At 45.3% G+C, this 12,411-nt stretch overlaps 3 non-coding genes across 3 annotated transcripts; all 3 read right to left on the bottom strand.

The window, feature by feature from the left end:
* Positions 1 to 2,209: 2,209 nt before the first annotated feature.
* LOC125735370 (5S ribosomal RNA) lies at positions 2,210 to 2,328 on the bottom strand. Its single transcript, XR_007394666.1, has one exon. It is a non-coding gene; the product is annotated as a 5S ribosomal RNA (ribosomal RNA).
* Positions 2,329 to 3,405: 1,077 nt separating this feature from the next.
* Positions 3,406 to 3,524, bottom strand: LOC125729878 (5S ribosomal RNA). Its single transcript, XR_007390276.1, has one exon. It is a non-coding gene; the product is annotated as a 5S ribosomal RNA (ribosomal RNA).
* Positions 3,525 to 4,600: 1,076 nt separating this feature from the next.
* LOC125737044 (5S ribosomal RNA) lies at positions 4,601 to 4,719 on the bottom strand. The gene has a single exon (XR_007396310.1). It is a non-coding gene; the product is annotated as a 5S ribosomal RNA (ribosomal RNA).
* Positions 4,720 to 12,411: the final 7,692 nt, after the last annotated feature.

Here is a 12,411-nt window from a genome sequence, read left to right as displayed (position 1 = left end):
ATAGGCGACAGTGGCAAGGAAAAACTCCCTAGAAGGAAGAAACCTTGAGAGGGACCAGACTCAAAGGGGAAGCCCATCCTCCAGGGGCCGGCAGGGATAGTCAAATAGAGAGAGCCGAAGCCGAGTCTTCTTCCAATTGCCAGGCAACCAGAGGTAAGGCAGCGGGTCATACACGGAAGAACAGAACGGCGAGCTGGATGCAGGGACGTCACTGGTGGTGGTCGGGTGTGCTGGATATCTTGATAGATTGAGGTCTCCAGGCATCACCCCCAGGAGGAGTAGGGGAAATAAAATGTACAATTAGGCATAGTAGAGGAGGCTATTGGCAGTGCTAAAAGCTAGGTGAGTACAATATGAAGTGCAATCTGCAAGCTCCGGCAGATATGGCTATGGCAGCATCAGTAGGAGGGAGAGGCAAGTGGGAATGCCGGCATGGGGAGTCCCTGAAATGTCAGCACTCCAGTTCCACAAGAGATTGCAAAGCTAGAGTGACAGCACTGACAATCCAGTTCATCCAAAGCCAATGGCACCGATCCCCACCCAGCTCTACACCTCACACTACAGGTCTGACTGGGAGTGAAGAGTTAGCTAGGGCTAGAACTAGTGTCCCTATACGCTAAACTAAACAGGTGTGTTTTTAGTCTGGACTTGAATATTGAGAGTGAACCTGAAACCCGCACATCCGGTGGAAGACCATTCCACAGCAGAGGAGCTTTGTAGGAGAAAGCTCTGCAGCCTGCCGTAGCTCTTTCTACCCTAGGCACTAACAGATATCCCATGGCTTGAGAGCGAAGCAAGCGTGGAGGGTTGTATGTGGTCAGCAGTTCACTAAGGTATTCTGGTGCAAGGCCATTTAGTGCTTTATAAGTTAATAGCAGTATTTAATAGTCAATTCGAGACTTAACTGGCAGCCAATGAAGAGAGGATAAGACCGGTGTAATATGATCAAATTTTTTAGTGTTTGTTAGAACTCTGGCTGCAGCATTCTGTACCATCTGAAGTTTATGCAAGGATCCAGACGGGCAACCCGATAGGAGGGCATTACAGTAATCCAGTCTGGAACTTACGAAGGCATGTATTAGTTTTTCTGCATCATTAAGTGAGAGCATCTTACGAAGCTTGGCTATGTTCCGTAGATGATAAAATGCAGTTCTAGTAATACTTCTTATGTGAGCATCAAAGCATAGATCTGAATCGACAAGAACGCCAAGATTTCTAACTACCATGTTAGGTTGTGTAGGAAGGTTACCAACGTTGAGGTGGTGGAACTTATTTCTAGCAGCCTTGGGACCAATTACCAGAACTTCTGTTTTTTCTGTGTTTAACATAAGGAAATTTTTTGCCATCCAGCACTGGATATCTAATAGACAGTCTTCTAACCGAGATAGCAGTGATATATCATCAGGGTTAAAGGTTACTCCTTTGCCTACCTCATGCAGGCTTCTCTTAACGACCCTCTGTTATCAACTCCGCTAACAGCCACAAAATCTCCGCCGCACGAAGCCCACTGGTAGCTGCTGAATCACATGCTTCCCCAAAACGTCGCGCTGTCAGAACACTGGGAGCTACACACACCAACAAGTCCATACTGCAGGCTGCAGCCAGAACAATTTTCTACATTCAAACATCGACGGCCTCTTCTCTCTAAAAATTCAGCAGACCGCTTCTACCACCAGCAAAGAAGTTTCCATCCCTAATTCCTCTGTGATTCCCACTAACCTAAACATTAAGCTGGCATTGAAGGGTGTGAATTACCCTGGCCAATCTGTTCTTTTAAATACAGCTTTTAGCAAGTTTTGAAAGGAGAAGAGCAGAACTTGCTATGCCAATAATATCGAGTCTTCTGTGGCGAAGTGGTTTTTGCATAGAAAACAAAGCGGTCAGTTGAAGAGGAATAATATCAGTACTTTGTTTAAAACTGTGTGTAAAAAGCTGTCTCTTTATCATCAACAATAAGTTGTAAAACGTGAATGGGGAGTGACAGTCTTCAAGTTTGTGAGAAGATCGCGCCCTGGTGGAATAAAGGCACAAACAGCTTACAGCACCTAGAATTACCAGGAAGTATTTAGAGTAAAACGGTTTCTAAAAGCTGCCTTTATGAATGAGAGAAAAAAAATATATATATATAAAATAGTAAAATGGAAGGGGAGTGATAGATTTAAATTAATCGTGAAGTGGAGCGCCCCCTGTATAAAGTAAAAGTGAGAAAAGCTTACAGCACCTGGTATTCCCAGGCGGTCTCCCATCCAAGTACTAACCAGACCCTACCCTGCTTAGCTTCCGAGATCAGACTAGATCAGGCGTGTTCAGGGTGGTATGGCCGTAAGCGAGAGATGCTACCGAAAACAGCCCTTTTGCATTACACGCCTCTATACATGCCAGTTGGTCCCATTGGATACTACTAATGTTCTTTTTTTTTTTTTTATCTGACTCACACTGCAGCCCCACCATCCAATCGGCAGCGCCGGACCCACACCAAACATTCACCAAACTACTCAGCCGGCAGCCTACCACAATTATTCCATTCTTTCCACATCCGCACACTTCCTTCTTTTAAACTCCTTTTCACTACCGCACAGGTTAATCGCCGCACGTCCCCCGCCGGCAAACATTACTCCTTTGCCTACTGCATGCAGGCTTCTCTTAACGACCCTCTGTTATCAACTCCGCTAACAGCCACAAAATCTCCGCCGCACGAAGCCCACTGGTAGCTGCTGAATCACATGCTTCCCCAAAACGTCGCGCTGTCAGAACACTGGGAGCTACACACACCAACAAGTCCATACTGCAGGCTGCAGCCAGAACAATTTTCTACATTCAAAAATCGACGGCCTCTTCTCTCTAAAAATTCACCAGACCGCTTCTACCACCAGCAAAGAAGTTTCCATCCCTAATTCCTCTGTGATTCCCACTAACCTAAACATTAAGCTGGCATTGAAGGGTGTGAATTACCCCGGCCAATCTGTTCTTTTAAATACAGCTTTTAGCAAGTTTTGAAAGGAGAAGAGCAGAACTTGCTATGCCAATAATATTGAGTCTTCTGTGGCGAAGTGGTTTTTGCATAGAAAACAAAGCGGTCAGTTGAAGAGGAATAATATCAGTACTTTGTTTAAAACTGTGTGTAAAAAGCTGTCTCTTTATCATTAACAATAAGTTGTAAAACGTGAATGGGGAGTGACAGTCTTCAAGTTTGTGAGAAGATCGCGCCCTGGTGGAATAAAGGCACGGACAGCTTATAGCACCTAGAATTACCAGGAAGTATTTAGAGTAAAACCGTGTGTAAAAGCTGCCTTTATGAATGAGAGAAAAAAATATATATATATAAAATAGTAAAATGGAAGGGGAGTGATAGATTTAAATTAATCGTGAAGTGGAGCGCCCCCTGTATAAAGTAAAAGTGAGAAAAGCTTACAGCACCTGGTATTCCCAGGTGGTCTCCCATCCAAGTACTAACCAGAACCTACCCTGCTTAGCTTCCGAGATCAGACGATATCGGGCGTGTTCAGAGTGGTATGGCCATAAGCGAGAGACGCGACCAAAAACAGCCCTTTTGCATTACACGCGTCGATACATGCCAGTTAGTCCCATTGGATCCTACTCCTGGTTTTTTTTTTTTTTATCTGACTCACACTGCAGCACCACCATCCAATCGGCAGCACCGGACCCACACCAAACATTCACCAAACTACTCAGCCGGCAGCCTACCACAATTATTCCATTCTTTCCGCATCCGCACACTTCCTTCTTTTTAACTCCTTTTCACTACCGCACAGGTTAATCGCCGCACGTCCCCCGACGGCAAACATTACTCCTTTGCCTACCTCATGCAGGCTTCTCTTAACGACCCTCTGTTATCAACTCCGCTAACAGCCACAAAATCTCCGCCGCACGAAGCCCACTGGTAGCTGCTGAATCACATGCTTCCCTAAAACGTCGCGCTGTCAGAACACTGGGAGCTACACACACCAACAAGTCCATACTGCAGGCTGCAGCCAGAACAATTTTCTACATTCAAACATCGACGGCCTCTTCTCTCTAAAAATTCAGCAGACCGCTTCTACCACCAGCAAAGAAGTTTCCATCCCTAATTCCTCTGTGATTCCCACTAACCTAAACATTAAGCTGGCATTGAAGGGTGTGAATTACCCTGGCCAATCTGTTCTTTTAAATACAGCTTTTAGCAAGTTTTGAAAGGAGAAGAGCAGAACTTGCTATGCCAATAATATCGAGTCTTCTGTGGCGAAGTGGTTTTTGCATAGAAAACAAAGCGGTCAGTTGAAGAGGAATAATATCAGTACTTTGTTTAAAACTGTGTGTAAAAAGCTGTCTCTTTATCATCAACAATAAGTTGTAAAACGTGAATGGGGAGTGACAGTCTTCAAGTTTGTGAGAAGATCGCGCCCTGGTGGAATAAAGGCACAAACAGCTTACAGCACCTAGAATTACCAGGAAGTATTTAGAGTAAAACGGTTTCTAAAAGCTGCCTTTATGAATGAGAGAAAAAAAATATATATATATAAAATAGTAAAATGGAAGGGGAGTGATAGATTTAAATTAATCGTGAAGTGGAGCGCCCCCTGTATAAAGTAAAAGTGAGAAAAGCTTACAGCACCTGGTATTCCCAGGCGGTCTCCCATCCAAGTACTAACCAGACCTTACCCTGCTTAGCTTCCGAGATCAGACTAGATCAGGCGTGTTCAGGGTGGTATGGCCGTAAGCGAGAGATGCTACCGAAAACAGCCCTTTTGTATTACACGCCTCTATACATGCCAGTTGGTCCCATTGGATACTACTAATGTTCTTTTTTTTTTTTTTTATCTGACTCACACTGCAGCCCCACCATCCAATCGGCAGCGCCGGACCCACACCAAACATTCACCAAACTACTCAGCCGGCAGCCTACCACAATTATTCCATTCTTTCCGCATCCGCACACTTCCTTCTTTTTAACTCCTTTTCACTACCGCACAGGTTAATCGCCGCACGTCCCCCGCCGGCAAACATTACTCCTTTGCCTACTGCATGCAGGCTTCTCTTAACGACCCTCTGTTATCAACTCCGCTAACAGCCACAAAATCTCCGCCGCACGAAGCCCACTGGTAGCTGCTGAATCACATGCTTCCCCAAAACGTCGCGCTGTCAGAACACTGGGAGCTACACACACCAACAAGTCCATACTGCAGGCTGCAGCCAGAACAATTTTCTACATTCAAAAATCGACGGCCTCTTCTCTCTAAAAATTCACCAGACCGCTTCTACCACCAGCAAAGAAGTTTCCATCCCTAATTCCTCTGTCATTCCCACTAACCTAAACATTAAGCTGGCATTGAAGGGTGTGAATTACCCCGGCCAATCTGTTCTTTTAAATACAGCTTTTAGCAAGTTTTGAAAGGAGAAGAGCAGAACTTGCTATGCCAATAATATTGAGTCTTCTGTGGCGAAGTGGTTTTTGCATAGAAAACAAAGCGGTCAGTTGAAGAGGAATAATATCAGTACTTTGTTTAAAACTGTGTGTAAAAAGCTGTCTCTTTATCATTAACAATAAGTTGTAAAACGTGAATGGGGAGTGACAGTCTTCAAGTTTGTGAGAAGATCGCGCCCTGGTGGAATAAAGGCACGGACAGCTTACAGCACCTAGAATTACCAGGAAGTATTTAGAGTAAAACCGTGTGTAAAAGCTGCCTTTATGAATGAGAGAAAAAAATATATATATATAAAATAGTAAAATGGAAGGGGAGTGATAGATTTAAATTAATCGTGAAGTGGAGCGCCCCCTGTATAAAGTAAAAGTGAGAAAAGCTTATGTAGCGCCCCTTTGCTCTCCTGGCGTTAAATAGGGGTAGCTACCCCAGGTCCCTTGGTAAGGGGTGTAATCTCTTACTAATAAATAATTTACCTTACTTATCAAATTTAGAAGCTTTGTTGTCCATGGGACTATATGTATCAACGCCCCTATGAAAACTAATATTAAACCCAGGGTATAAACCTCCAAAAGATATATAGTTACCTGTTTTACTTACAACTATGCTTGCTAACTAATCATTGTAAATGTATCTTCCCCAGAAATATTGGTACCCTTAAAATACCTACTACCAGTATGCAAAGTATAACCAATAATGCACTCATTCAGAGAAATACACACACAGCAATATAAAACAACAATATCAGTATTTACTACAATGAAACTTAATCACATGCCTTAACAATTTAACACACTTTTCCAGTTGTAAATCATTCCCATTGCGTTACCTTAAATCAAATTCAAACTACTGGTTCTCCTACACATAAATCAATATTCCGTAATTCTTAAACTTATTCGTTCAAATAACATAAAGCAGGCGTAAATTTAGAAACATAAACCCCAAATGTTCACCGTTGCAGGCCTGTCCGCCGCTCGTGTGCGCTGTAGATTCGCGAAATGGCGACTTCCACTATAAAATAACCAGGTACCTGAATCTTCGGGATACCACTGAATCAAAGAAATGGAAATCCTTTACTATGAAGATGAGGAGACTCCATCGGCATCCGTCCGTTCCGTCAGTCCCGTCCGTCGCTAGGTTAGATGAGTCCAGTGCCACAGTTCGGCGAATCCGGTGTCCTCTGGGTCGCTGGCACGGCACTCGCGATGTTAGCTGTCCGCTAACTTTGCAGCTCCGTCCACCATAGGCACTTTTAGCCACCGTGCGCTGACTCTCTTAACTTTTGTCAGTGTCCTAAGCCGTTAACTTCACTCCGAAGTTACACTTACCCACCGACAAACTTTCCCACCCGTAGAGTTACTTTTAAATGATCTAGCCGATCATTTATGTGAACTTTTACAGGCGGTTTTAGCAAATACACTCTCCGTGTACTTCACCATTAACTCTCCTCCTTCCCGCCTCTGTCTCCTCTCTTGTCCCTCCTCCTTACATCGTACTTCCTTCCACCCTCAGACACATACTCCCTTCTCATTGGTTCACCGGTTAGGTAATACACATTACACATTCCAATTATATTCTTACAATACCAAACAATATTATAACATTAAGCACAGAACAATACATGAACACATTTTTTCTTTATGTGCAGAATTGGTTAACCTTTCAATACTAGCATTATAAATCTAACCCTTTATTAAATTATATGAACTTATATTAACTATAATTATTTCTTCCACGGGTTACATCCTCCCCCTTCTAAACGTCTGCATGTCCTCATGAGACAACTGACACATAGAATAACAAAAGGATTTGTTCTAGAGTAACCAATTATTTTAATAACCTAACTTAATAATAATCCCCTTGTGGAAAATCTTTATTGGCTGATTACTAGCCTTACCTGGTTCATCATACGTTAAACGAATCACAGGCCTCACTTGTCTTTTAGAGCTAGATCTACGCCTAAGATTTCCGTCTTCCTTAGCAACTGATCTACGTTTTGTCCTAGGAACACTAATGGGCATAGGATAATCTTCCTGTTCCAGTTCTGAGTCAGTTTGATCCAACTCAGGGGTGTGCGCCACGGCCTCATCCCTATCTGATTGAAACTCTTTATCCGGAGCAGAGCTTTGACACTCATCAATGCCTGAAACTTCCTCAGATTCCTCATACAGTGAACATTCCTCCTCATTAGGGCTAGAGAGTACCTCTTCCTCGTCACCTTTCTCTGGGACTGCTGGTTCACGGTCCTCATCACAGAACCCCACAGCCTGTGACTCCCCAAAGGTCCTCCTAGGTAAAAGTTTATGCAGACTCTGCCTGTATGATCTACGAGTCCTTCCATAGTTCCTGTCCGAAGATGAATCAGTATCATCTAGTTCCCTGTCCTGTACGCTTTGTGCCTTTCTTTCGGGTCTGACTGTTGTTCTTTGTAGTCTTGTCTTCGGTCTTACAGGTGACTGTTCCCGACCTTCAGCTTCTGGAATTCTCATAGACTGACTGATAGGTAAGAGATGATCTCGGTGTATTGTCTTTATAACCTCCCTCCCACCTTCAGGCTTCACTCTGTACACAGGCAAGTTAGGTAATTTCCCCACCACAATATATGGCACAGAGCTCCAGCGACTTTCAAGTTTGTGTTTGCCTCTCAACCCCAGATTCCGGAGAAGCACTCTGTCACCCGTATTAATAGTCTGGAAACACACTTTCCTGTCATAGCCTCTTTTGTTTCTTTGATGTGCCTTGTCTGCAGATTTGCGTGCGAGCTCATAGGCCTTCTGCAGATCTTCTCTCAGCTTTTCTACATACCGGCAATGTTGTTTGTCTCCTGTTCCATCCGGTGAGGTACCAAAACAAAGGTCCACTGGCAGCCTAGCTTCTCTGCCAAACATCAACAGATATGGGGAGTATCCAGTGGCGTCACATCTTGTACTGTTGTAGGCATGGACGACATAGGGGACATGCTGACTCCACGACCTTCTCTTGTCATGCCCCAGTGTCGCTAACATTGAGAGTAACGTGCGGTTAAATCTCTCAGGTTGAGGATCTCCTTGAGGATGATAGGGAGTGGTCCGGGATTTCCGTACCCCCAATATCATCAGAAGCTCTCGAATAACCCGACTTTCAAAGTCTCTCCCTTGGTCGGAATGTATTCGGCTTGGCAGACCATAATGCACAAAGTACTTTTCTAAAAGGACTTTAGCCACTGTGAGGGCTTTTTGATTCCTTGTAGGAAATGCCTGGGCGTATCGCGTAAAATGATCAGTCACGACCAATACATCCCTGATTCCCCTTGAATCTGGTTCCATGGAGAGAAAATCTATACAAACCAGGTCCATTGGGCCACTACTTACAATCTGATGCAGGGGTGCAACCCTCTTGCAAGGTGTTTTCCGCGTAACACACTCTCCACAGTCTTTGACATACTGTTCCACATCCATCGCCATCTTGGGCCAATAGAATCTACCACGTAGCAAATCTATCGTTCTATCAACTCCCAGATGCCCCATATCATCATGTAAGGAGTGCAGGACTTCCTCTCGGAACTCAGTCGGCAGCACCAGCTGTGTTACCCGTTCTCCAGAAGGTCTTTTGCTCGTCCTTTGCAACAACCCATCTTGCAACACAAGTCGGTTTTTTTCTCTCTTAAACCACATCAGTTCAGGAGCAGTTCCTTTGTCACCTGGCCACTTTCCTTCCTGCATAGCTCTCATCACACTCTGTAGGACATCATCCTTCTTCTGAGCTGCTACTAATTCAGCTTTGGACAACTGTCTCAAGGAACCCAGAGAAATGTGAGTAGGGAAAGCGAACACCTCAGGGATACACTCCGGAGAAGCTCCCAGTTGATCCACATATCGGGGCGGTATTCCATACAACTCCGTACCACCGATCCTCTGACAGATGGATTTTACCCCTATCTGAGGTACCTCCTCACAGTCTCTTCTCCATGCCTCCTCGGCCATGTTTCTGGAAAGCAGGTCAGCATCCACATTGGCTTTGCCAGGTCGGTACTGGATATTGAAATCATACGTGGCTAAGGCAGCCAACCACCGATGTCCGGCTGCATTTAGCTTGGCCGTTGTTAGTACATAGGTTAGGGGGTTATTGTCCGTCCGGACAGTGAATTTAGCCCCATAGAGGTAATCGTGAAATTTATCCACCACTGCCCACTTTAGTGATAAAAATTCCAACTGGTGCACAGGATAGCGCTGTTCAGTAGCACTCACTCTCCGGCTGGCAAAGGCCACAGGCCTGAGCCCTTCTGGATGTTCTTGGTACAATACCGCCCCTAGCCCTTTCAAGCTAGCATCTGTGTGCAATATGTAAGGCTTGTTTGGGTCAGCAAATGCAAGAACTGGCGCATTAGTGAGGCACTGAATGATTCGGTGGAAGGCATCAGTGCAAGCCTGGTCCCACCGATCTCCAAATGGCACTGACTCTTTCAGATAGACTTTCTTCTTTTCCTGGTCTGGCCTCTTGCCTTTCTGGGTAGGTGCATACCCTTTGGTTAGTTCAGTAAGAGGTCGGACAACAGCAGAATAATTTGCCACAAACCTCCTATAATAACCGCAGAACCCCAAAAAGGATCTCAGAGATTTTAGATCAGTAGGCCACGGCCAGTGAGTGACAGCCTTTACTTTCTCTGGATCAGTAGCAATGCCGTCAACCGATATTATGTGCCCTACATATCTAACCTTTGGTTGGCAAAACTGGCACTTGTCCAGAGAGAGTTTGAGTCCAACCTCGTCTAGTCGGTCAAGTACTTTGAGAAGCCGTTCCTCATGTTCTTCCAAGGTCTTCCCAAAGACTATCAGGTCATCCAGGTAAACCAACACCTGTAGCAGGTTCATATCCCCCACAGCCCGTTCCATCAGCCGTTGGAATGTTGCTGGGGCTCCTGTGATACCCTGCGGCATTCTTTCAAATTGATAAAATCCTAGTGGGCAAATAAAGGCAGTTTTTTCCTTGTCAGATTCTGCCATAGCAATCTGATAGTATCCTGACCTTAGATCCAACACAGAAAACCACCGACTCCCTGTTAGGCAATCCAGCGCGTCATCGATGCGAGGAGTGGTGTATTGATCAGGCACTGTTCGACTATTTAGTGTTCTATAGTCTATGCACATTCTAACACTACCATTCTTCTTTCTGGCTACAACTATTGGAGAGGCGTAGGGGCTACGAGACTCCTTAATAATGCCAGCTTTCAAAAGTTCTCGAAGGTGTCTACGTACATCCTCGATATCTGCGGGCGCTAGTCGCCGCGATCTCTCTCGAAATGGTCTTGTGTCAGATAACCTGATGTGATGTTCTACTCCTTTCGCCAGTCCCACATCCCACTCATGGAGAGAAAACACACGGGCTCTCTCAGCCAGCTTACCCCGTAGCCGGGATTTCCATCGCTCTGGAATGGGCGACTCACCGAAATCAATAAGATTAGAGTCAAACGCTGATGGGACCTCAGTCCTAGCATTACACTGAGGCTGCACAGCAGGCATCACAGGATCTGCAGGGCATAAATTGCCCATCACAGTTCCCACTGGAAGAACCATGTCTCGTACTGACTCATTATGTACTAACACAGGAAAATAGTTCACATTCACCTCTGAACTGGGCATGATCATTGGCTGCAGCAGTACCCCAGCTGGAAGTGGGTCTACGGTCGAAGCATCTACTATCAGCACCTCCCTTTCCAGTGGCTTTTCTAACTTTACACAACACAATGCTCGACGATCACTGCCCGCAGGTAAGGTCAGTGGGCCAGGACCCATCCACTGTACGCATCCTACCTCTCCATTTCCCTCACCAGTCACTGAAGTGATATTTGGCTCTGAGTCCTCCAGGCTGATTCCCAGAGTCTCGGCTATATCTACTCCCGCTGTCTCTTGGCAAAGATGGGCTAGCCGCTTGAAGAGACTAGCGTTGGTGCCTAGGATAACAGGAATCTGATCGGGAGTTCTGGGTCCAGGACATATCAAAGCTAAGACGGAAAGAGCCTCTGTGGATCCGGTGACAGTTTCAGGGAACTCTACATCTACTATCACATAACCCAAATATGGGTAGCTGGTCTCACTTAATCCCCAAATGGCCAGTCCTGAGACAGGATGTATTGGGACATCAGACAAATGCTGTTTATACCATGCCTCAAAGATGATGGTTACCTGTGAACCACTGTCTAGGACAGCATCACATGGCTGACCATTTACTCGCAGGTGCACTACGGAAGTGGGACCTATCAAACCCTTGGGAATGCCTGGGCCCCCTACTGACATCACTGCACTTTTGTTACTTAAGCAGACTTTGTCGGAACTTGGGTCTTCTCGAATGGGTACAGATCCCTCCTTAGCTCTCTTAAGAGACTGAATGAGCTTCTGAATAACTTTGTTCTGATTTTCATCATTCTGGCACTTGTTAGCAAAGTGTCCACCTTCACCACACCGATAACAGATGTTGTCACTAGAAGCCCTAGTAGGTTGGTGTGCCTTTCGTCTAGTTTGAACGGATCTGGATGGCTCTATTGTTAGTGCATTTGCCGGTGCATCCAGGACTTTGGCCCCTCTGTTGCACATTTTATTTTGTAACCTATGGATTTGTTTCTTCAGTGCTGCCACTTCTGCCTTTTCACAGCTCGTCGCCGAGGGCACAGGAACCACTGGAGCAGATCGTCTATCATCATTCCCCTCTTCTCTTGATGTTGTAGTCATAGCAGCAAACAATGACTTTAGTTCCTTTACCTCAGCCTTTAGGGTCAGCATTTCCGTCTGGCGACTGTCCGCCTCCTTGTGGGCATAGACTCGTTGGGTGGACATACTAATCTTGACTCTGGCTGCTGCATGTTCTTCTTCCGCTCTTATCTCAGCTAGTAGCTCTAAGAATTTTGGAGGGTTCTGCCTTCTCTCCCTTATCTTGAGCTGGACTAACATCAAGTCTGAATATATGGCCCCCCGCAGTAACTGCTCTACTCTGGCACTATCTATCCGACTTACAGGAA

This window comes from Brienomyrus brachyistius, chromosome 2 (assembly GCF_023856365.1).
Source record: "Brienomyrus brachyistius isolate T26 chromosome 2, BBRACH_0.4, whole genome shotgun sequence".
Classification (NCBI taxonomy): domain Eukaryota; kingdom Metazoa; phylum Chordata; class Actinopteri; order Osteoglossiformes; family Mormyridae; genus Brienomyrus; species Brienomyrus brachyistius.
The sequence above is the reverse complement of the archived record's forward strand: the minus strand, read 5'-3'. Positions and strand labels throughout refer to the sequence as shown.